The sequence below is a fragment of the Canis aureus genome, chromosome 18 (genome assembly GCF_053574225.1).
Source record: "Canis aureus isolate CA01 chromosome 18, VMU_Caureus_v.1.0, whole genome shotgun sequence".
In the NCBI taxonomy this organism is placed as follows: Eukaryota; Metazoa; Chordata; class Mammalia; order Carnivora; family Canidae; genus Canis; species Canis aureus.
In genome coordinates this window covers 44,095,996-44,120,953 of record NC_135628.1, presented here as the reverse complement: position 1 = coordinate 44,120,953, position 24,958 = coordinate 44,095,996, and the positions used below count along the sequence as shown (strand labels likewise).

At 39.1% G+C, this 24,958-nt stretch overlaps 1 protein-coding gene and 1 long non-coding RNA gene across 8 annotated transcripts in view; one reads left to right on the top strand and one right to left on the bottom strand.

Annotated features, from left to right (window-relative positions):
• Window positions 1-24,958, top strand: part of CDK14 (cyclin dependent kinase 14) — a 721,053-nt gene that overhangs the window by 666,067 nt on the left and 30,028 nt on the right. Inside the window, exon 15 of one of the 7 annotated variants that reach the window (XM_077857029.1) lies at window positions 14,022-14,043. The exons of 5 other annotated variants lie outside the window; for them this stretch is intronic. The gene's annotated coding sequence lies outside the window, so the exon portion shown is untranslated. Of the gene's footprint in view, window positions 1-2,149; window positions 5,053-14,021; window positions 14,044-24,958 lie in introns of those variants that run through there. One more of the 7 variants, XM_077857027.1, reaches the window with a different exon arrangement.
• LOC144288950 (uncharacterized) lies at window positions 11,432-21,610 on the bottom strand. Its single transcript, XR_013357013.1, has 4 exons — window positions 21,507-21,610; window positions 20,870-20,913; window positions 17,481-17,594; window positions 11,432-12,089 (listed from the first exon to the last, which is right to left on the bottom strand). It is a non-coding gene; the product is annotated as an uncharacterized LOC144288950 (long non-coding RNA).

Below are 24,958 nucleotides of genomic sequence, written 5' to 3'. Positions count from 1 at the left end.
TCTTTTCTACCCTCCATTTTTCTTTGATAACACACACACACACACCAATGAGGTTTTTTTTTCCCCTCTACATTTTTAAAAATAATACTTAGAATATGTTATTCTCCCAGTTTCACTGGACTTTTCTAATCAGATATCTCATAGAACATAGTAATCAAACTTGTCCATTTTAGGTGAGACAGATACACCAGTTTAGTACAAAAGTGAGAGCATCATCTGCTTATCACCTTTCAGGCCTCCTGTACTCCGCTCAGCAGCTCCTCTCTCCTCTTGTCTCTTTCTTCTCTCTCTCTCTCTCTCTCTCTCTCTCTCTCTCTCACACACACACACACACACACAGTCTTCCCATGGTTTTATCACATGAAAGAGGCAGATGGATATACAGATCTATCTTTCTTTGAGTGTGCTCACTCTCTCTCTCTCCAAGATAATTTTTAATATTAAAAAGAAAATATAGCTAATGCTGTTAGTTACTTGTAACACTTTCCTGATGAAAAATGTTGGTTCTACTCATTATTTCCCATCTTAAATCAACTCCTCTCCATGAGAAAACACTTTGCCCAATCCCATGTTAACTCCATTTTTACAAACTATCTTTGATGTGGGACCTTTTCAAAGAGTTTTTAAAATTTAAATATATTGTGTGCCCTACTTATTTACCTTCTCAGATCACTCAAAATGATTGGAGAGTCATGCCACCCTCTATAGATATAGATAGAGATAGAGATAGAGATATAGATATGTGTATATATCATGTTGCTTTTCCCCTAACAGATTATGTTTGCATATATTGTAAATATCTTCCACTATATCATAGATATTACTAATTTGTTATATATGAAGTAGGACTATGTGTCTCAGGATCTAAACCCAGCTCTTTTTCCCCCATAAAAATCTGGATGGGTCTATAAATAATCCAAGATAACAACCAACATACATACAACACTGTATGTAAAATTATTTCTTTTTTAGTATGATAACACTTTACAGCTTTTATTCTTCTAATTTATGTTTAGAATTATGTCTAACCTTAAAATGAGCATGTTTAACATTAAAATCAGCATCAGGAAATCAGTCAAGATGTGAAAACAGGGGGGTGGGGGGGGGCACCTGGGTGGCTTAGTTGGTTAAGCATCTGCCTTTGGCTCAGGTTGCACTCCCAAGGTCTCAGGAAGGAGTCAGGCTCCTTGCTCAGCAGGAAGTCTGCTTCTTCTCCCTCTTCCCCTCCCCCCACCCCAACTCATGTTCTCTTTCTCTTTCTCTCTCAGGTAAATAAATTAAAAAAAAATTTTTTAAGTGGGAAAGGACCGAGGTTTAAAGTTTTTATATCTATGTCTTTTTCTATACCTACCCATCCACGTGTACAGTATATGTATACACACATGATCGGTAACTATCTCTGGAGACTGAATAACATATGAATAATAAAATTAAGCCACTGGATACAAATAAGAATTCATTTTAAGTGAAAATTTGCAAATCAGAAAATGATGTGCACATTTTACTGATATAGGAGTTCTCCATTTCCAGCTCCTTTTAATAAGATAGATGGCAACTCCTTTGGTGGGTATGAAGTTGGTCAGGTAATAATTAGCTGTGGTGCCCTAGGGTAGAAAAGTGGAGCGTCCCCTAAGTACCACCCTCTTCTGGATGTTTAGGCTACAAAGTCAGGGAAGTCTTAGTGCCCACCCTTAGGGATACCACAGTCTTCTGGGGAAGACAAACAGCAATCTCTGAGTCTCGCCTGAGTAATGAGGACTGTGGTCAGGTCTACCCAGGAGTGCAGTAGGACCATGGAGGAGGGATGTGTAAACAATGCTGCCGGCAGGACTCCGTGCTTAAAGGTATTATTTTATGTTTTCCATTCCCTTTGTATCAGTACAAGTCAAAAAATGTTCATTCAGTCTCTACTGTTTGCCAGGCATTGTGGAGACAAGATATAGCTGCTGTATGTAAGGGGCCTGAAGACTAACAGCGAAAGTTATTGAAATTTTCTTTAAAAACATGACACACTGTATGTAAAAATTTACAATTAGGGAGCCTGGGCCTTATATTAGAGGCCTAATGATTTTTGAGTGTTCTAGATGGACTGGTGGTCCTAGCTCAATTGTAATATTTATTCAATACTTTGATTTCCACCATAAAACAGCTTTGTCCTCCTGAAAAAGAACCATCTCAAGAAATATAAGTGAAAGGACCATTACAGGATACAGAAGGAATAGCCCTGCAACTGCGGAAGGAGTACTGGACAGGGGATGTTATGTAGGTGGGAAGAAATGCTAAAAAGAGCTTTATTTCAAAATATCCCCTCCCTCTTCCGAAGCCCTCTTCTGCTCATGCCCTTCCCCCTTGGGAGCTTCTTCAAGAAAGAAGTTCACACCACCTCCAGCATGTGTTACAGCCTGTTTCTTTGCATTGCGTCTTTTCTGGCTGTCCTCCCCTCATGCCACCTTCCTTGCGTCCTGCATCCCCCAGCAGATGCCCACGCGGGATCCTGAGTGAAGAGGACTTCTGATTACTACAAATGACATCTTGGGGTTTTTAGTAGTTCCAGCTCTCTCAGCTAGCATGTAACTAATGCATGAAATGTTAATACTCCTTAAAAAGAACATATGTTACAATCTCAGTGCCTTGTCAGACACGCTCTAATCTGTTAGCAGTTTTAGACCTGACAAAAGCTGGTCTCTTCGCCGTGTGTCTGTCTCCGTACTGTTCCCCATTCTGTGTCCTGGGCAAGTTCAAAGCATGATGATGACATTAAATAGCACATATCTCGGTTTTGTTAGCCAGCTCTAAACTGCTTTATACGAATGCACTAACTGATTTCACTGTATGGAATTCAGTATGCCGTGTGGGTGTGTTTCAGTTCCCCTGATACATTCATTTTATTCCGCTCCATTTTCTCCCCCTCTCTTTATTGACCTGATGCATCCAGATCTATAATGGGGGGGAGGGGGGGACTGACTGACTCAGAGAGTAGGGGATTGCAATGTAGTGATTTCACGCTCAGTTGTTGGCTAACAAGGCACCATAGTTTTTATTTAGTGAGGCCCAGTGGCAGGAGATGAAGAATTGTGTAGGGTCCAGCTGCTGCGGTTACGGAGCAGACAGCTTAAAGGGCTTCAGGGTTCCAAGTGTGAGGGGAATTGTCTCTTCTCAGCAGGTAAGGGACAGAGCTAGATAGAGTCAGTTGTGTTCAGGATGCTGACTGGCCTGGCCAATTCATAAACCCAAAAAATTATAACATTCTCCAGTTGAGAGGAAATGGGAGAAGACATTTAGTGGCACACTTAACCCTTTTAATGCCATACATGGAAGGCCTCCTGCTTACTGCTTGTTTACAGGAAGACATTTTGTGTTTAAAGCATTTTGTTTTGTTTTGTTTTAAAGATTTATTTATTTGAGAGAGAGAGAGAGCGGGAGGAGGGACAGAGGAAGAGGGAGAGAGAATACTTAAGCCAGTGAGTAGGGAGTCTGACCTGGGGCTCGATCCCAGGACCCTGAAATCATGACCTGAGCTAAAATCGAGAGTTGGCTATTTAACCAACTGAGCCACCCAGGTGCCCCTGAAGCATTTATTTAAATCTAATACCTCTTCCTAAGTTTCCTTTTAATTCAAAATATATTAGATTGACTAATTATCTAATGAAATGTAGTCAGTCAATCCATTTACTTTTACTGCTCTTTAATGAAATACTGTAATATATTTACATTCTTTTTCAGAGAATTGGTGATTTATTTTACATGTTCATCAAAAAACTAGAAATGCTTGGGGCACCTGGGTGGCTCAGTCAGTTAAGCATCTGCCTTCAGCTCAGGTCATGATCCCAGAGTCCTGGGATAGAGAACCATATGGGGCTCCCTGCTCAGCGGGGAATCTGCTTCTCCCTCTCCCTCTGCCCCTCCCCATTCCCCTCATGCTTTCTCTCACTCTCTCCCCTCCCCCCTCAAATAAATAAATAAAATCTTTTAAAAAAAGAATAAAAACCTAGAAAAGCTTAATGTTTATGTGCTGTGTGGGTGTGTGTTTTAATTTTTGGTAAGTCAAATGGCCTAGTAAATTTGGCCTTTCCTCCATACATGAAATGAAAAGTAGTTTACTAAGTCAATAAAGGTTCTGAAGAGGAATGCAAAGGATAGTATTTATCCTATTAAGAAAACTGTTTTCAAGTGTGTTAAAATTACTGGTAATATGCTAAGTCCAAGTGAATCAGTGAAGGACCTCTGCTTGATAAAATGAGCCCTCTTCTTGTTTCTATGTATACTTAAAGATAATCTAATTGTATCTCTTTAAAGAGTATTAGAATTTAGATTTTGATGCAGCTATGTCTTTCCGGACAGTAATCCAAATAGATTTCAGCATAATAAACATAAGATTCATATTTCTTGATTATTTGCCTCATTAATGCATAAAGTATTTTTTAAATTTTGTTTATGTGGAAAAACTCTCCACTAAAGGACAGAGATGTCACTACTAATATTTGCTATTTAATGTCTGCAATGTCCCGAGGATTGTATGTTCCCATAAAGCAGGCATAATTTATTCTTAAAACTGGAGTTCCCTTGTGGAAACGAGTCCATTGGCCTCTGCCCCTGCCCTTACCCTCTCCTTGCCCGACCAGGTCTTCAGGCTGTGTCATACAGTGGGACAAAGAATTCAAATTCTCAGTGCTAAAGTGAATCTGACTTGCTAACAGTTACACGTCCAATGGGAGCCTCCTCATTGCCAGCGTCCATTTGTTTCACATCATATCCCTGATACAGAATGGCCCTATTAAAAATGGTTCCTTGTTATTCAAATCCAGATAACTATGGATTTCATCATGCTCTCATTCACACCAAACATTGTCTTTAACTGTAAAAGCCCAAGAGAACATGATATAAAGTGGGGGGACTGACTTCCCCTAACTTTAGAGTTCTGGTGGTATTCCATTTAAAACTGTACCTTTTTTATTTCCTGATTTTTATTTCTCTGGTTGATTTCTTACCAATTCTATTTTAATAATGTTTGCCATGCTTTTACAATGTAAATAAAAACTAGTTTGGAATGGCTTTCCTCTTGTACTTCTTCATTTGGTCCCAAAGGACACTTTTGTTCATTATCCCATAGATGAAGAATGATTCCCTTTTTTTCCTGCATATTCTCCCTTTAATCTAGGTTCATGCTTAAATGGATGACAAAATCCAACAATAGTTAAATGTCTACATTATATGGTCCCTAGGATGGAAAGATGAGTCTCCGTTTTGCCCAGTTATGATGTAATGTTATGGCCTATTGAGCTCAAAGAGAGAAGTGAATAGTCTAAAGAAATGGCAATTAAGGCCAACATGAAATGAAGGAACTCTTAGAGCATGCAGGCTCAGTTGGAGTTATACCCATGTATTATATAAAACCAAGCCTGAGTATTCAAGATTATGGTATTCTGAAACACAACCAGTGGCTTGATTGGCTACATTAACCAATCAGACTTTCCTCGTGTGGTTACAACTTCTCCAAAGTTCCGCAGAAAAATTATAGCTCGCCATATATAGATCACTTATTCATACAGTGTTATGTTTTGTGAATCATGGTATGATCTTTCAGTCTCCACAGATACATAGCAACTTTAATTCAGAATACAGTGGGGAAAAGTAACAATTGGAATTGCCATCTGAGAATTTACACAATGAGTGAAAATTATTTTTTCCTTCTCCTCCTCCCACCCATTTTATCACTAAATCTCTAGATAGGAACAGTCTTCTGATACAAGAAATCAGTAGGACATGTAAGACTTATATTACATTTTCAGGTTAACTTTTATGCATCTCTCAGGCATCTGGCAAAGCTAACTGGAGATAGGACTTATTTTTTACCTTCAACAATTTCATTCATGGAGATTTTAATCATTTTTGGTGCTGGTGTTATACTCCAGGTATAAGTCATGTGGAAGTTGCTTCCAGTATTTTCCTCAAACAACTTGTATTTATTTTAGATACAGATTTACCTATTTCCACTAATCTGCAATTCAGTCAACAAATGTTTATTGAGTAACTACTATGTGCTATGTGCTGGGCCAATAAAACTTAGTTACCTATTTTTCCTGCACTCAAGGAACTGACAACAGAAGAAACATATATGTAAATATATCACTTGAATTTAGGTAAGAAGTACTGTAGCCTGAGTGTGAAGAATGTGATGCAGGAGATGCAGAGAATAGCAACTAAGACCAGCATGTAAATAATAAAACTACATTACTAAATGGGGGAAACATTACTACCACTTGCCAGTTTGTGGATGGTAATGATGACTTTTTGTAATAACAAAAGGCCTACAGATTGAATACCATTATCCGCACATGGTAAAACTAGAAAGAAATACCAAATATTTATAAATAAATCCATATTCTTATCCAGTGGAGGATTGATGCATCTGCATTGGTGAGAAGTGAGTGACCAGGAGGCCCTGCTCTGTCCCTTCACCAACTACAGAGCTAATGGGGGATGGGAAGGGAAGCCTCCGGAAAAGACCAATCTAATTGGGGTCATTCTCCTAGAAAGACAGAGGTTGGGATTCAAGAATCAAGAAGCTTTAGACCGGGCAGCCCCGGTGGCATAGAGGTTTAGCGCCGCCTACAGCCCGGGGCGTGATCCTGGAGATCCGGGATCAAGTCCCACGTCGGGCTCCCTGCATGGAGCCTGCTTCTCCCTCTGCCTGTGTCTCTGCCTCTCTCTCTCCCGCTCTGTATCTCTCATGAGTAAATAAAATAAAATCTTTTTTTTTTAAAGCTTTAGACAAAGGGGCTTGCTTTGAAGTATGGAAACTTTCTACCTAATGTAATGGATAGTAAGTATTATTGCCTTTGAGCAAAGAAATGACACTGTAGAAGTAGTGAGATATGAATATAATTTTTTAAATAACATTTATCATGGGAAGGATCTCTGATTACAATGTTCATATATTGATTATAGAATTTTGGAAAAGCATGAAAATAAATCCCTTAGAGTCCCAATACCTCAAAACAATTTTGGTTAACATTTAGGTATATTTGGAGTTTTGTTTTGTTTTTCTTTTTTTTTTTTTTTGACAAAATTGGATTCATACTGTATGTAACTATCATAACCTGCTTTTTTTCCCACTGAGTAAAACTTAAACATTTTCCCATGTCACCAAATATTCTTCTGCAATGTCTTTCTTAATGGTCTATATTCCCCTGTATGAATGTGCCACAATTCTATTTAAGCAACCACTGAACATTAAAGTTGTTTCCAATTTTAAACTATTGTAAATCATGTTACAGTGAAGATCCCTGTATATAAATCTTCCCATATACAACTAATTATTTCCTTAGGATAAATTTCCGGAAATTTTAACTCAAATTTTGAGTCCATAGGTGTGGATAATTGAGGTTGCTAATACATATTGCCACATTTAAAACACCTTTAGAAAAATAAAGTGGATGTAGTGTGCAACATGGCTTGGATGAGATTCTGTGAGAAGCATTTCAACATAGTGGTGAAGAACTCTAGGATTAGACAGCTTTGGTTCAGATCCTGGTTCTCCTTGCTGTGTGACCTCAGATAAATTCATCTCTATACATAGCTGCTTCCTGGGTAATGAGAAAATTCATATGAAGCATTCAGAACAATACTTGGCACTTGATAGTTGGCACTACTGAGTTGTTGTTAGTATTATTATGGTAATAATTTAGGCCAGAAGTGGTGAAAGCCTAGATTCAGTTAATGAGAGGAAAAAATAGAGAAATCTTTGATGAATCAGTAGGACTGATCATCTGATGGCTATATTGGCCAAGGGAGAGAAAAGAAGTTAAAAAAAAAAAAAAAAAAAGAGTCAAAAGATTTTAAGCCTGGGGAGTAAATCTCTTAGTGATGGTGGTGGCTCTCTGACCATACTCAAGTGGACATGGTAGCAGAGGGACACAGACTGGTATCAATAGGTTGCAGAGTGGGGATGAGGAAGGCCATTTCACTTTGGGAATGATCAGCAGTGACCTGGTGACATAGAAATGGATGGACCCCCAGGAGAGAGCAAGGCTCAGGACCCCGGACTGCAGGAGGTGAGTAGAGATGGAACAGAGGAAGGCAGACAGAACAATCAACAGAGACCTAGAAGACTGCAGAAGTAGATGGAGAATCAAATTGTGGGAGCACTCAGCAGTGCCAAAATAGCAGAGTTCAGAGATGATGGGGAGTAAAAACCATCCCTAATTCTAGCTAATAAATTGAAAGCACGACAGTTTGAATTTACTTTGTGTATTCTGATGGCTCTTTTGTTGACTTTTCCTTCTGGCATCTGAAAACTTTCCTTGTGAATTTTAGTCCCTGTGCTCTCATGGTCATTTTTAAGCACTACTTACAATTCTTCTTTGCTCTGTTAGTTACATTGTAAGAAAACTCGCAAAGCAGTTAGTCTTCCAGCTTGCCCTCTAACAGATCTTTGTTTCTCATTCATTTCATCTTCAGCACAGTTGCCTAAACATTTGGTTCATGTAACCATTAAAAACGCATGAACAAAAATGCTGTAAAATAAACAAGACTGCGATATTTTATGCAGTAATCACTTGCCAAGTCTCCCCTTTGAAACCAAAGCCATTTTTGTGTCATTGAAGAATAGTAGAATGATTCGTAAGCAAGATTTCTGTTAGGTTTATGTATTAAAACAGATGAAATCATTTTAAGTAAAATGTTAAAAGCATTTACTTTCTAATTCAGACTAAGCTTGATTCAAAAAATATTCATCATTCATCCAAAATTAAAAAAAAAAAAAAACTTGCATTTTGACCCCCAATTCATTCACTGTGTAAACCTGGAAAGACTTTTTCAGATATAAAAACTCAGTCATTAATGTAAATCATTTCTTATTTCATTCCACTTCGTGCAAGTTGTTTCCCATATCATTTCGCTCTTATTACATTTTAAGTCTTGGCTGATTGACACTCACTTATCACCTTCTAACTTTATAACTCTTACTGGAATTTGCTACCAGACCTTTCCTTACCAGTTACCTGCCTATTGGTATTCCCACCACCTTTAAAGTACATTTTATTTTGATTTGGTTTTGTATTTAATTTGAAATATACTTTTACTTTTAGGCCTAGTCTACCTGACTTTGCACTAAATCATCTTGAGGTTGATTTTTCCCCAAAACATGTGTTTGGGTAATTTTTAAATCTCTTTGTTAGATTCAGCTTAAACTGGTATTTTTTCTCCTGTTTTCTATTATTTCTTGGGTGCCCAGCAAAGAACTGAGCCCAGATGGATTCTTTATAACGGCTGTTTGACAACGATTTAAAGGAGGGAGTGAGGAGATCCTTTTTTTTTTTCTCTTGCCTACAGCTGCTCTCAATATGGCTCATCACGACTGAAAGGAAATGAATAAAGATGAGTTATCCGAACTGAAAATCAGCCACAGAGCAGAAGCAATTCATACTCCCCAATCCGTCCACAAATCCAGTAGGGAAAAGGAAGTCATTGCCATCGTTTATTTATTCATATATTTTTAATGGTGGCAGGATTACTTTTTAAATCTTGTACCTTTGAGTAGTGGCCATTTGGAGCATTTGTGAAAGGCCATATGGTTTCAAATGAGATTTCCATCACATTCTGTGCATTTGAAACTATTTATACAGAATTGAGCTCTTGGCATGCCGAGCGCTTGGAGCATGAGCAGACCCATGAAAACGCCGTAGACAAAACTAGAGAATATGCAAATAAATAGCAGTTAAGGAAATGTTAGTGGTTTAACATGCCATTTTTGGATCGGCCTTCATTTGGATGATACAACCTATATTTTATTTTAAGCAGCTATCATTTCCATATTTTGTGCATTACATGTCTCCAGTGATTAATTTCTACCCTAGTGACTTAGGTATCTTAAGTGCTCAAAAACATTTCAAACAGGGAAACGTGTAGACAGAGAATTTTGAATGGGGGTCCAGCCTAGGATGGAGGAGGATGTTCATAGGAGAAATTGCTGTGTCACATGTTTCATGTTTTCTGTATGAGAAGAAAAGTTGTATAAAGTATGAAAGGCAATTTCTCGCTAAAAAGATCTCATGTCCCCTGAAATTTGGGGATAGGAGCACCTAAACTCTGGCTACAGTTGGCTTTGATGCATGACAAGCAACGGGCTCACTATAGCATGTTCTTCAGAAGCCACATGGTGCTTCTCATTGTACTTTAGATTCATACAGACCTGGGTTCAAATTGCAGCAGCATCATTTCTCACTGTGTATCCAGGGGCAAGTCCCTAAAACGTTCAGAGGCTTGTTTTCTTTACTTCCTAGTAAGGATAGCAACGTTGATCTCACAAAGGTGTTGTTTCCAACAACAGAAGAGAGAGAGGAGAGAGGAGAGATGTCAAGTACTTGTTCATGGAGAGAGGAGAGATGTCAAGTACTTCCTATTACCTGGGAGGCCTCAAGCATTGTGGCATGGCCATTAGGAGTTCTGGTTTCAGGGGCACTTGAAGCTCACTGTAGCTCAGTGATTGAGCATCTGTCTTTGGCTCAGGGCGTGATCATGGGATCCTGGGATCCAGTCCTGCATCAAGTTCCCCGAAGGGAGCCTGCTTCTCCCTCTGCCTGTGTCTCTGCATCTCTCTCTGTGTCTCTCATGAATAAATGAATAAAATCTTAAAAAAAAAAAAAGAAGAAGAAGAAGAAGGAGTTCTGGTTTCAGAGTCAACTCTCCAGGTTCTGATGTTGACTGTGGCCTTGAGAACAGAGCCCCCACTTCCTCATCTAGACAGCTATAGTAACCATAGTCCCATTTCTTGAAGAGTGGCTGAGATGATCCACCTAAGCACTTAGAATAGTCCTTGCCTGGTTCAGGGAAAGTGCTCAACACTCCCTTATGCTGACCTCAAGCAGGCCATGAAGAAACAATAAGTGGTGGCTACTGTCCTTGTCATCCAAAAATAATTCAGTGTGGAGTCCCACCTCACCATGAGCACTCTTGGTTAGACTGCCTGGCTCATCCCTCTGGAGTTCATGACAGCCACAGCAGCATCTGGTCTGGCACTTACCATCTGTGATGCTACTATTTTTTTCCAAAGCCATGATGAGGTCCACAGCTCCCAAGAAACATCCTGTTTCTCTCACGATAGCCATTTGCCAAACATAGAAGTTTTTGACATCACAGTTAGGCATGGCACATCCAGACTTGTTACATTGGAACTGTGGAATTGGCCACAACTTGCATTTTAATTTCCATTAATAGGGAACATTCTCTAATTCCTGAGTGGTATTCTCTGCAAAGTAATGTGTCCTTTCCAAGATAAGTTACATTATATCAAAAATTGCTGTAGGAAAGGAGGACCATGAGAGGCCATTCCAGGGTAGGTATATATAGTGAGTGATTGTGCTGCCCTGTCAGAGATAAAGAACTGACAGGCAAAGGGTTAACATCTTTCTCCAGCTTAGATATAGTCAGGTCATGAGGTGTGGGGCGGAGTGGGAGGGAGGGAGGTATTTAATGTGCTGGCTATCTTGAAGCAACTCAGAAAAATTACATTCTTAAACTTCAAGACTCCAAAAGAGAATAGAAATTGTATTACATTTTCAATGATGTGCCTTTCCCAGAAAGACAAAAACTTTTAATATCTGTAAACACTTTCTTTAATACCCAACAAATGTGATATGCCACTAATAGAAAAAAAATGCCCATTTCAATTGTATGCTTTGTGGTAATAGAACAATATAGAGTTGATATTGCAGTAACTAGGCTCTAAAAGTACCCTTCTAATGAAAAACAGCACTGTTTGGGCAAATATTTTCTGGCATCTTTATATTTCCCTTAACTGGAAACAGAGAAAATGTTGGCTGGGTGTCATGACCACAGGATACTGTGTTTTCTAACTAAAAACAAATTGTAAGGACAGTGCTGCCAAGAAAAAACTGAAGGTGGTTGGAAGGTATGAGATGGGCTCCTTCTGGGGTTCCTATCTGATAGCATCCCCGCTGTAGATTGGGTTTGCTGACTGAGCCGTACCACGTGGTAATGCTAGTGTCTGCTGCTTCTTTCTCAGGTGTAGTCACTTACTGCCTTTCTGCCTCTTCTGTTCGTCCCTCAGTGGTGAGCAAGAGAGCATTCTGTAGAGATGAATAACTCGGCATCATTAGAATCTTGAACACTTGGAAACTTGGAAAGATCTAGAATCTAAAACAGATCTAATTATCAATTACCCATAGGGCAGTGATTCAAAGCCCAAATTATCTAAAGATGTGTCCCAACTTTGCTGTCTATACGCGTGGGAGTAGATGCCAGGCAGGAGCAAGGAAAGTGAAACCGCCTCGTGGGTTGAAGAGCATGGTGGCCTCAAGCAGAGAGGGAAGGAAACAAATTTGGATGTAAGTCTGAGTTGTGCAGGAGTGGGCGGAGGGGAGCACAAATCCAGAAGACAGGCAGTGGAATCAAAATTGGAGTTACCAGCTTAGAGCAGAAGGTTCCCAATTCAACTTGATGGGTAAAGTCTGGAATATGCCTATGGTGGTGCTTATAGGACACCTGTAACTTCAGTCACAGGTGGTGAGGGAGCTGTGGAAACAGAGCAATAGGTCAGATGCACTCCTGGCTCCTCTCTAGTTTTGAGCTTTTTGGCCATATACTTGTTTTTGAATGCATGAGTTTACAGTATTTAACAGCTAGGATCAAAATGAGTCTCAAGAAGCCTAACTTTTGTCTGAAGAAATAATGATTAAAGGTTACATTTAGAAATGAGATCCACCTTGGTTGGCAGAATGAGATGGTGCCAAGATTCCGCTTAAAAAAAAACAAAAAACAAAAAGCAAAAACAAAAAACCCTGCATTACATTATCCAGGATGGAGAAAATGAAAATAGCAAAAAAGCAGAAGATAATAGGGAAGAAAGAGCCATCTGGGTGGCATAAGACCATGTGCTCTTGGCTTTGCCTTCCCCAAATCTTCAGCAGATTCCACTAACAGTGTCTATTGTAAGCTGAATTTCAATGTACAGGTCCTGGCAGGTGGAAGAGTGCTGGACCCCAGGGCTATGGCAGCATGAGCATCACCCCTGTCCCCAGAATTTATAGAAATCTTGGGGATTATGGACTTTTATGGGCTGAGGAATTGCATTTTTACCGAGATCTAAAGAGCAGAAAAGCTTTCAGCCACCATCCGGGTAGTATACATATAAAGGTGTGTTATGACAGGGGTGGGAAACGAATTCACATATGAAACCTGTGGCCATAAATGCTTATGGGGAAATGTTTAGTTCAACAGATGACTGAAACCTATAGCCCACATTAGTTTCTGGTTATCCATTCATTTTACTTGTCCAGGTTTATAGGGAATCAAATATTTACCATATACTGTATATATTTTTAAAGACTTTCTTTATTTCAACCCCCTTTTATTATACCCCGTACTGGCTATTTCCTTTTTCATTTTCTTCATTATAGTGTATTTGTCAACTCCACTTATATACAGGGATGTTAATGGGTTTTTAGACTACAACGTATCATGACACAATAAGGCAGTTATCCTGATAGGTCTTACATAACAAATCCATACTTCTTTGTTTTATAATCCTATCATAAACATTAAGTATTTATTTACTTAAGTAAAGTATTTGAATTTACAATTCATTTGTCATTTGATTGAGGGCAGTTTAGAAATTTATATATAATACAAAGGATAAATTACTGTCTGCAGAGTCCCTAACCCACAGGGATTCAAGTCTTGTCGAGCAGGTTGACGGAGGCCCACATAAACCGTGGAAAGACAAGTCCAATCAATGTCAATATCCTGAAAGGGGAGACCCTGCTCTTGGCTGGGCCACTTGTAATGGAGGCAGCATTTGATCTGAATCTAGACCTGTTGGTAGGATTATGGATGTTGTCAGTTAGAAAAGAATAGATGGGCAGAGAGGGTTCAGGCAGGAGCTGCCCCAGCGCAGAATCGATCCAAGGATGGCCAGGATACACACAAGGCAGATGGCTACATGGTGGGTTTCTTAGAAAGAGTGGAAGATAATGCTGAAAAACTGAATTTACTTCTTTTAGAAATCAAGACATTTGCTGTATAATTTACAGTTAACCTGACTGGTGAGGTTTCCTGAAATGCAAGATTTATTGCTCAGAGCAGTGCATCTTTCTGCAATACCAGAGCACGGTGAGAAATAACTTTGTATTTTGATTCACGGTAACGGCTCAAGCTATTTTTTGTGATGGACTAATCCTAAAACAGCTGTGGAGCAAAGGTACCAAAATCAAACTTTTACAACGAGTCAGTCAACCTCTTCATTATTTTAATTATATACTCTCCTATTAATAAATCCTTACCATTACTGTTTCAGAGCAGCTTGAAGCAGACAGAAGAACCCAAATGAGCCTAAGATGGCTTTTAAAATCTAATATATGATTGGAAAGTAAGTAGTTAAACCGAATATTAAAACAACGAAGCTATAGATACTGCTAAGTCTTCTTGGCTTTTCCCCTCATAACCAGAACATAATAAATAAAATATGGGTCTCAGTTGTTTAAACTTGTGTATCAGTAATTTCTAATAACAGTTCAAAAACGGCATGCCAACATGAAATGTAACTGCATTTTTATATAGCATTGAAGTAAAAAATCTTCACTGAAGTTGAGAAGCAAATTAGCCATTCTGCCTTCTCCAAGCTTGATACTTAAGAAAGATTAGCTTTTCTCATGGTATCTGAAATGTTTGTTATTTTTTTAAAAACTCGTGAAAGAGAGGCACATAAAAGAGAACAGTCACTGCCTTCTTTGGCAGGCAAGTGGCATTAGCGTGGACAGACTTGCTGGAAAACCCTCAATGGAGGACGTTATAACACATGGAAACATTAGATTATATATATCCTGACAAAATGGTCTTTCTTGCCAAAGAGCATCTTCTTAAAAGAATCCAACAAAAACATCCAAGTTCAGGTTTTCAAAAGCTTCTGTTCAAATCCCACAGTCCTGAGTTGACTTCATTCATTCAGTTACTACATACGTATTTATTTATGGCCCCATGTATGTATAAGAAATTGTCCTGGGAAAAAAAAAAGAAATTGTACTGGGTGCAGTGTTCTCTTCTAGCACCCATTTGTCTAAAAATACATATTTGCATTAATAAGTACCTTTTTGGGGTTTTTTTTAAATTAAAATTTCTTCTCCATGCTGTCCTAGCAATCATTTAAGCTTTATGTTGAAGGGAAGTGATTTTATTGTCATTTCAGTGATACCTTGACATTCTCTTCCCTCCGAGGAACGGCTCATGGAAGAGGCAGGAAGACTTTTTGGAGAGGAAAGGAAAGGGAGGAGGCAGGACAGCGAGGAGTCCAAACTGGAGAGTAGCCCCATGAAAGCACCAGTTGAAAAGCAAATGGGAAGGATGAATGGGAGCAGGTTACCGTGAACTGGGCTGAGAGGGAGGAAGAGGAAGGAGCCAGAGACCAGGGCACCAGTATGCCTAGGCTAGAGACAGCAAAAGCCCTAGGGTCAGCCTGCCAGGGTCAAATCCCAGCCTGACCACTTACAGACTCCGTAACCTGGAGAAGCTGCTTACCCTCTCCACGCCTCTGGTTCCTCGTAATGGTTCCATGAAATGGGCAAGAAAATCGTGATAATAATTACTATACCTCACAGGGTTGTCATGACAATTAAAAGGAGTTAATACATGGAAAGTACTTAGAATAATGTCAGGCATGTGGTAAGTGATCTATAAATTTAAGCCATTATTATGGTTAGAGGCCCTCCTAGAGAAGAGACACGTAGTCCAAGAGGACAGCCTTAGTTTGGACTTGTAGCGGTGCCAAAGCCGCTCCAGATTTCCTTCTCTGGGAAATGTTGTACGTACAATAACACAAATTTGTGTTTAGAATACCTACATAGGGGCACCTGGGTTGCTTGGTCAGTTAAGTGTCAGACTCTTGAATTCAGCTCAGGTTGTGATCTCAGGGGTCCTGGGATCAAGCCCCGCATCAGAGTCCCTGCTCAGTGAAGAGTCTACTTGTCCCTCTCCCTCTCCCCCTCCCTCCACTCTTGCTCTTTCTCAAATAAATAAAATCTTTAAAAAAAATAGTTACACAATTGTTCATCAATTATCATTTCTGTTTTCAAAAAAAAAAAAAAAAAACAAATGGATCTGTATGTTCCTAAAAGTAACACCTGTGGGATTCATGCACACTGCTCCCACTAGTGACAATCTCCCCCTGACAACAAGGTAGTCAAATTGTATCAGATGTGCTGTACAAGCCTGTAGCCAATTAAAGCAAGTGAAGAAGATCTTCTTGCTATAATGTAATTATATTGCCTTCTTGGGTCCTTGAAATTGTTCTTCATGCCCACCCCATGTCCTGCTGGTCTAGACAGTCTTGAATAAATTGGTAGAAGGAGATGTCTAGGTTCTTTAGAAGAGCGCAAGGTTTTATGAAGCTGCGGGTGAGTTAGCAATGTAAGTATTCCTCATAATAGGCCGAGGGTTTAAAATTGAGGAGTTTAGGCCCAAGAGGAAAATAACACCGTGGTTATTCTGAATTATCGAGGAATGAAGTGGTTCATATAAGGAATAACTTAGATAAATGGAGTTTGCGACTTTAGGTGCACAGACTAGTTGCTATTGTAATCATTTTGGATAAGAACATGCATAAGGAATTCATTAAGGTTTTGAGATCCAAAAGCATGGGCCTGAGTCTTGCAAGTAACACTTAAGTTGCGTGATCATATTGTATTTATGTTGTCTAAGTGTTAGTTTCCTCATTTGAGAAATGGCAATATTAAGAACCTCTACATCATAGGGATGCTATAGGGATGGATTTCAGGAAGTGCAGATAGCATACAACATTATCTGCATAGAAGGGTGTTGGAAACACACTAAATGTCCAGTAAGAGGTGAATGGTTGAATCAGTTATGGTTTAGCCATATGATGTCCATTAGCTTCACAAGCCATTCCTTCACTGATGTGAAAGTAATTATAGCCAACCGAGATCCAAAACTATGAGGAAGTCTTAACTTTGTGGAGTAGAAATAACAATTATCATAACTAGTATTTATACAATGCTTAGATGCCAGATCCTATATAAGTCTTGCACTTAGAACTACTTATTAAATCCCCAGAAAAACCCTAAAGGAGAGGTACTGTTGTTACTTATACTCATTTTACACATGAAGCTACTAGAGCAAAGTAAGATTAAAAAACATGCCAGGCAGGTAAGCGGCCAGACCAGAGTCAGGGTAAAGGAATTGGGGGATTTGTATGCAGTTAGAAAATTGAGTGGACTCCATATATCCCCTCCAAGTCTCATCTGTGATTTCCTAGACAAATGTTGAAAGGCTGGGCTATGTTGCCGCTGAATCAAACCCACCATTATTGCAATGTAGACATGATAGCTGACCCAAAATATGGATGGAAACTGCCATACTTGGAATGGAAAGCCCTTCTCATATCAGGTCGCTGATTCTGCAAGCCCCAAATCCAATCACAGACCTCTTTCTGCTTGCCCGCTCTACGCTACCTGCTGTTATTGAACACAAACTGTGACGTCCTGAAGGAATCCAAGATAAATTTGTAAAACATCATGTCAGGTCCTTTCTAGTCCCAGTATCCCCCAGTGATCCAACGTTGGGGTCTGAAAAATAGAACAGAACATAGAAGGGAAAGCAACTCCAACTTGCCACAGATACATGTAGAGTGAAAGAGATATTTTTGTTTAAGCGACAGACAGCCGAGAAACAGTTATTTGATCCCTGCTGCTTGAGGGACAGTAGGGAAAGAAAGGTATTTTTGTGATCACTCTTCAGCGTTCCCTGTGCGGCTTGGTTCATACAGTCGCAACAAAACCCAAGCTCTAATAACACATTGCCACCGACCACAGATATGTTGCAAGCATTATGCAGAGTAGCAGCTAACATCCAGCTTCCTTTTGATTACTTCCAGGCCTGTGACATTTAGGATGCAGCACATTTCTTCTAACCTCAGAGAACTCACAGAGTCAACAGCATCTAATAATCATGTGCTGACATAGAAACTGTAAGAAATTGGTGTCATTTATCTGTCTTTCATCACATTTACGGTGATAGGGTGAATGAGTACCATATTAGGAGTCCAAAGACATGGGTTTGGGGCTAAATCTAACCTCATCACCAACTAGCTGTGACCTGGAGCATGTCACCTAATCTCCATGAGGCCTCTGGCTCCCTTTCTCTAAAATAAGGATAGAGTTCTGGGTCTCCAGATCTCTAATATTCTGTGCTAAGTCATCAGTGGAATTCTGGCTAATAAGTTTCAAAAAGGAATAATGTTCATCCCATCCCCCGAGTCAAACCAGAAAGCAGGAAAGCCAAGAAAGTGTACATCCCAAGTGCTTGTACATGTTTACCCATCAACTAGGGATGGCTCAAATAGTTCTCAAACTAAGCCAGGCACCCCCTTTTCTGATGGGAGAAATGAGACCATTAACATGCATTTGAACAGTTTAAAGTTAATTGCCTCTGCCTTGTTTTTATTTTTAAAGTTCTCTCTACAGCATCACCATTCTCAATGTTAGTCAGTCATGGCATTATTGAGGAATATAAGCATGAATGTTTTTTATCCATGATTTTAGTGCAGTCTTTATTAAATTTTATTCTGTTGCAGCATGCTTGAAAATGTGTAGGTTTAGTCAACAAGCGCATACTTTCAGAGCAAAATGTGAAAGAGCACTTTTCACTCTTTCCTTCTACTTATGTTTGTTAGTGCCCTTCGCTATTAACTCGACCAAGCCCCACAAACCATCACAAATGAACTGTGTGCCAAATGCCTGTTTCCCTAATCAGGAAGCGATGTGTTACTGACAGCCTTATGTGTTGAATGTCTCAGGTAGAGAGACTTGTGAAACGCATATCTGGATTTCTATACAGATTTTTTTTCACAAAAGTGTAATAAATTCATGTAGTCATATCTTAGGAAAGGAAGTATGTTTGGTAGCTTGAGCCTGCTGCCCATACAGGCCCTGTGTGTCTGCTGTGAAAGACCAAATATCATCCCAGTGGACCTGACCTAGTTGAACATAAATACACCCATTGAGGAGCAACTGGCTTCGGAATTAATAAAATTTATGAATAAATAGGATGGCCTTGCAAAGTGGCTGAACTTGAAGTGCCTCTTAATTAATTTTTTAAAGCAATCTAACAGGTTTTAGCTGCCCTCCTGATGACAAAAATCTATGAAATGAAATTATAGTGTATAGAAGGTGGTTGGATGCCTTTTCATCCGTGTTTTGCAAGATTAGAAAATGAATTTAACCATAAGAGGATCACAATACAGAGCCTTATATTTTTTAATAAGATGTTGATCTAGCCTAGAAGTTGATGGATGGTTGGGGCTGGTTTTACCATTCAAGTAATTTGGCATTTTCCCTATCTGTTTGTAAGGTCTCTGAGTATGTGGGAATGTGTTTGTAAATGCATCTCAATTTCAGCTTTTGTTTTTCATACTCACTGGTTTCTCTGACCTGTCCCAACAACACAGCTCAATCTGCATCTGAAGTGATTACTTATTAAAATTTAGAGAGCTGGGCAGCCTGTGTGCTCCTGGGCCTACTGGTGAAGCTCATTAAAGAATCAATCACCAATGAGGGCATTCATCCACAAGGGCTGGAAAGGAAGCACCCAGATCCTTACTTCACTTGAGAGTATAATTCAGAAAAGAGGAATATTTTTCAGTTCTTGCTCACTGAAGCTCAATTTTGAGAAGTCACCATAAAAGATGAGCCTGAGAATTATAATTGGGTCTTTGGTATAGACAAATTGTACTGTGTCTTTTGATTTTTTTTTAAATCCCCCCTAAAAGGTCACTGTATACAAAGACAATCTCTGAATTTATTGAAGGGAAAGCTACAAAGCTGTTCTATGCAGCTCTGTATATGCCTGTTTGTATTCTATACTCTTTTGTCATCCAGTAACAAACAGACAAAATGGAATTCAATCTAAGAATTTATTTACTGTCTTTTAAAGATCTTCAAGGACTTACTTCCAAACAATGATGAAAAGTATTTCTAATTTAAAAGAAAAGACAAAGACCCACATTTGTTTGATATGGTATCTTCTGCATTCAGGGTGGCGAATGTTTACGAGTACATTCCAGGTTACAGTTCACCTGAGGGAACATGACATGGTGGCCGTTGCTGAATTCACACTAAAGCGAGCAATTCACTTCCCAGCTGATTTCTATCATGTAGACAGGACCATGGCTCCAATGTGAACCTACTCTCAATGCCATGTTGCATTTAGAGCTATTTTCTGGGTAACTAATTCGATCTCAACCTGATGTCTCAGGTTGGCCAAGGGGATGTGACAACATTGCCCCTAGGTAATGGGGCTCTGGACTTCTCTGATGCAAAGAGAAGCAGTATAGTGTGTGAATCCTGGGTCAGCTACTTGGTTGCTTTGCAAAGCATTTAACTTCTTGGGGCATAATATTCTCATCTAAAAAAAGAAATATGGAGAGAATAGTATGTCTCTCACAGATAAGAAATACCATTTTGTAGAAGGTAGTTAGCTTGTTCACACTTTATAAGATTAGAAGATATATTTAGCCCAAAAGAAGATCATCATGAAGAATCTGATATTTTTTGTAAGATGGTGATTGAGCTTCAAAGCTGATAAATGGGGCCACTTTAGATATGGTTATGTGAATTAGATAAATTAACTTTTGTGAAGTGGTTAGAGCGGTGCTTGGCACATAGTAAACCTTTAATTTGTGTTAGCTATTTTTATTAATATAAACTCAGATGTATGCTTATTACCGTCAGGGAAGCCCTTGCAGAAGTCATAATTGGGAAATAAAATATTAACAAAATGTTTAAGCTCTTTAAAATTTCACTTTACCTGTCAGCCATGGTGCTATTCACCTTATATCCATTACCTTGTTAAAGACTACATGATTCCTTGTGGATCATATGTTTTTCCCTGTTAAAAAAGGAATTAAACATATGTATTGAAGGGGTAGGCATTTTCCATTCTTATATGTAGACCAAATAATTCATTAACACAAATTACATTCCCTTTTTAAATACCACACATTTTACCATTCTGCTGCATTCCTTTCAATTTTTTAGAAGTCTTTTCTCATTTAGGAATGTATATTTTTGTTTACGCATTTGGGGAGGTAGATAGCATAGGGATTATTTCCAATTTACAAATGAGGACACTGAAGTTTCATGAAGCTGAGGTGAAGTGACCATCCAAGATCTAAAACAGGTTCATAGTCCAAGACCACAGTCATAACCCACACCTCCACTGGGCCAGGCCTCCACCGCAGCCCCTTTACTGGTTCAGCATCTGCTGAGCAGTCATTTCCAAGAGCTGAATAAAACCACCAGCTTTGCATGATTTCCAAAGCTATTGATTGGGCCCCTATTCTTCGTTCATCTTGTGGCTAATAAATCCATCCATTTAAAGACCAGAAGAATTCAGTGTTCAGCTGTGGTCTGCTACACACATGTCCACTTTCCTTACATTTTCTTTGAACAGAACACAGTAAAATCTATTGTACAGCTCACCGGCGTGATATCGCTTTGATAGACACTGAGTGACCTAATATACACACTCCAGTGTACTCTAATCTGTGGTCTCCCAGCTCCCACTCGGCAGGAATTCTGAGATGTTGATGGAACCCCGTGATTTAACAGAGCAGCCGGGCTGCCCTTTGACCCCTCACACTGGTTCTGACAGCTGCCTGCCATGTGTAGAGAAAACCTCACAGGCTGAACCCCTGTCACAGAGTAAAGGTCCTTGAATAAACATACAAGCATGATCATGCTACCACTCTGGAATTAAACGGTTTTTTTAAACTGAATTTGCAGTGGGGAAATTCTAGAGCTGAAGATCAGTAGCACCCCCAAAGTGCGCCAACTACCTTCTGTCTTTAAAAGCAAAACAAAATAACATCACACAGGAAGCCTTGGTCTTGTCCACACGTATTATTTGAGTTACCCGTCTTTTTCAAATGGATTCAGCCGGTTTGCCATCACCCAGATTTTTGCGCTCTGAAAAGTAACAAGCCTGCCAGAAATGATGAGCAGCGTCTCCTGGGTGAGTTAGGAAACTTGATTTGTTTTTAAGCTATCAATTTAATCCACACTGCCTTTTTACTTTTGTCAGGATATTCTTCAGGTAAAGAATGGAAGGAGGCTTTAGGCATGACTACCATCCTAAATATAAAGTTGGTTAAAAAAAAAAAAATCCCCACTCGGCCCAAATAGCATTGTGCTTTATAATTCATTCTTTTTCACATACAGTACCCTGCATTATCATGGCTAATGTTTTCCTGCTGAGCTGCCATCATCTTTTGTCAAGCTGTCAGGGTATTAAATTGATGTACCTTCCACATTTGGATAGAGGTCATTATCCTGTTGCCTGGTTGCATTGCCTCTGCTGAGCAGGTTAACTGCTTGAGGTCTTTCATCTAGATAAATGTTTCGCCAGCACTTTTGCTCTGTGATGACATGAGCTGTTCCTTAGAGGTCAAATAGTGATGTTATGATAAGTTGTTCATTCCCTGTGTGTTCACGGATACGGAAAGGACTGGAGTCAAACTTCATCACAGACCTAACAATAATGATAAATGCTCATTTTGGTATGTTTCTACCCAGAATTTGTGGCTCTTTAAAGCTATGTACATATGTATTATGTTTTATATACAGACAATGTTTGCCTCAAGTGTTTGTTTCAGTATCGTGGATGATTCCACGAAGTGTGCTGGAATTTACCCTTTAGTTCTGATGATGGCAGAAACAAATGATCGTGTGTGTGTGTGTGTGTCTAAAAGATAATATGCATTAGACATTTGCAGGTTTTCTAATATAAACTAACATTTAGAGTAGTTTAAAGACCATGATATTAAAAGCCTTGGTACTGTCCACATAGGAAGACAGTTTTTAAGTGGAAAGATACAATTAGATCATTTCACTTTAGTAAAAACTGGTTTGTTAATCAAAAATAATTTTAGTTGCTTGATCTTGATTTTTTTGAAAGAGAAAGAAAAATAAAGATACTTATTTTAAGGGACAATTGGGGAGGGGTTGTATTTATTTTGTTACAATGAAGAATATACCAAATAAAAAGGAAAAATGATTTTAAATGATTATATTATAACCAAATAACTTATTTAAAAAAAAAAAAAAAAGTGTTTCTGAATCCCCAGGTTTTTAATCCAATTTTTTCACATCTTTTTTACTGTAAAATTTACCTACTTAATCATTACTCGGTGTACAGTTCAGTGTGGTATGAAATATATTCACAATGTTGCACACCTATCACCACCATTCATCTCCAGAACTCTTCTCTTTAAGTGGTTTCCCAACTGAAGCAGGCTTTATCTCCACAGCTAACATGACTAGTGTTGTTATATGAGCTACAAGCTGCTTTTTTGAGTAAATAGAATAACTTTTGTAATCTTTTTTTGAAGATACCACTTTAAACTATAGTCTCCTTTGAAATGTAAACACATAATGACACATGGAATTAACTTTCTTGACACTATATAATTTTAACCAAACTGCCTCATTTTAATCTTTGACTAAACTTCATTTTGTATTTAATCTTTTAAAAATATGTTTCGTTTTCTTCTTAATGCATACTATTATTTTCAACAATTGGCCTAGATTTTAGATTGTTGTTTTATTATTAAGAGTCATTTATGTACAGTCCACAAATTTAATCATGAAACAAAATTTAAATCCTGCCTAGAGGGGTGCCTGGGTATCTCACTGGTTGAGTGTCTACCTTTGGCTCCTGGGATTGAGTCCCACATCGGGCTCCTCATGGGGCGCCTGCTTCTCCCTCACCCTGTGTCTCTGCCTCTCTCTGTGTGTGTCTCTCATGAATAAATAAATAAATAAAATCCTAAAAAATAAAATAAAATAAATCCTGCCTAGAGGCACCAACTTGTTATTGAACTTTGAGTTAGTGAGGTCAAATGCACTGATATAAACTTTTTCATTTATTTGCTGTTAGGTGGTGTAGAAACAAAAACACAAGTCAGATGATGAGAACCACCTTCAGTGGAAGATTCTGTATTCCCTTTCTGGTCCAGTAATTATATCACCATCAATGCAGTAGCCCAAACTAGAGAGCTCAGCACCCTCCATAATGTGCCCTATCTCTACCAGACATCGAGTGAGCCCCCATGGTCTGTCAGCCCTTTTAAATATTGTCTTAAAGTCCATTTGCTTTTCTACATTCCACATTATCTTCTGTCCTTGGATGAGCTCTCTTTATTCCTCATCTGCTTTCTTGTTTCTCTGCCCCACTCCTCTTTCTCACCATCATCCATCTTCCGCACTGCTGAAAGAGTTTTCTTTCAAAAACACCAATCTGATCAGTCACTCCCTGCATAGAAGTGTTCCACTCAGTCTCTTTGGCTGGAGACTCTCATTGGCTGGAGCCTTTCATCATCTGGCCCTGACTGATCTTTCACCTAACCCTCCACTGCCCCCTCCAAACCCTCTCAGGACTGTAGTCATGGAGGCCCTCGGGGTACTAAATATGTCCCCCTCTCCTGCTCCCTAGGCCTATGACCCTCTGTGTGGAAATGCCTCCTTCCTTATGCTCTCAGACTTATTCCCCTAAGAAACCTTTTGTTTTCTTTTTACTTCTCTGGGTAAAAGGTCATTGTTCTAGCTCTTTTACCTTGTACCTTACTATGGCATTCACACTAAAATTTTATTTTGGTTAGTTTATATGTCCCCATCAAATTATGAATTCCTCTAAAGCATGGATAACATCCTATCTGTAGTTTTCAAACTAGGATGAATCTGCCCCTCTACACCCCGACTCTTTCCTAATTTCCTATTCTGTCCTGAAATTCATCTTCTTCAGAACACCTGCTGCTTCACCTCTCCCAATGGCCCTTCTTCCCCTTCACCAAAGAAAGCATCCCCTCACCCAGCCTGACCTCTCACAATCTAGTATTGTCTTCAGCCATACAGACCTCCAGGCAACAAAGAAAGGG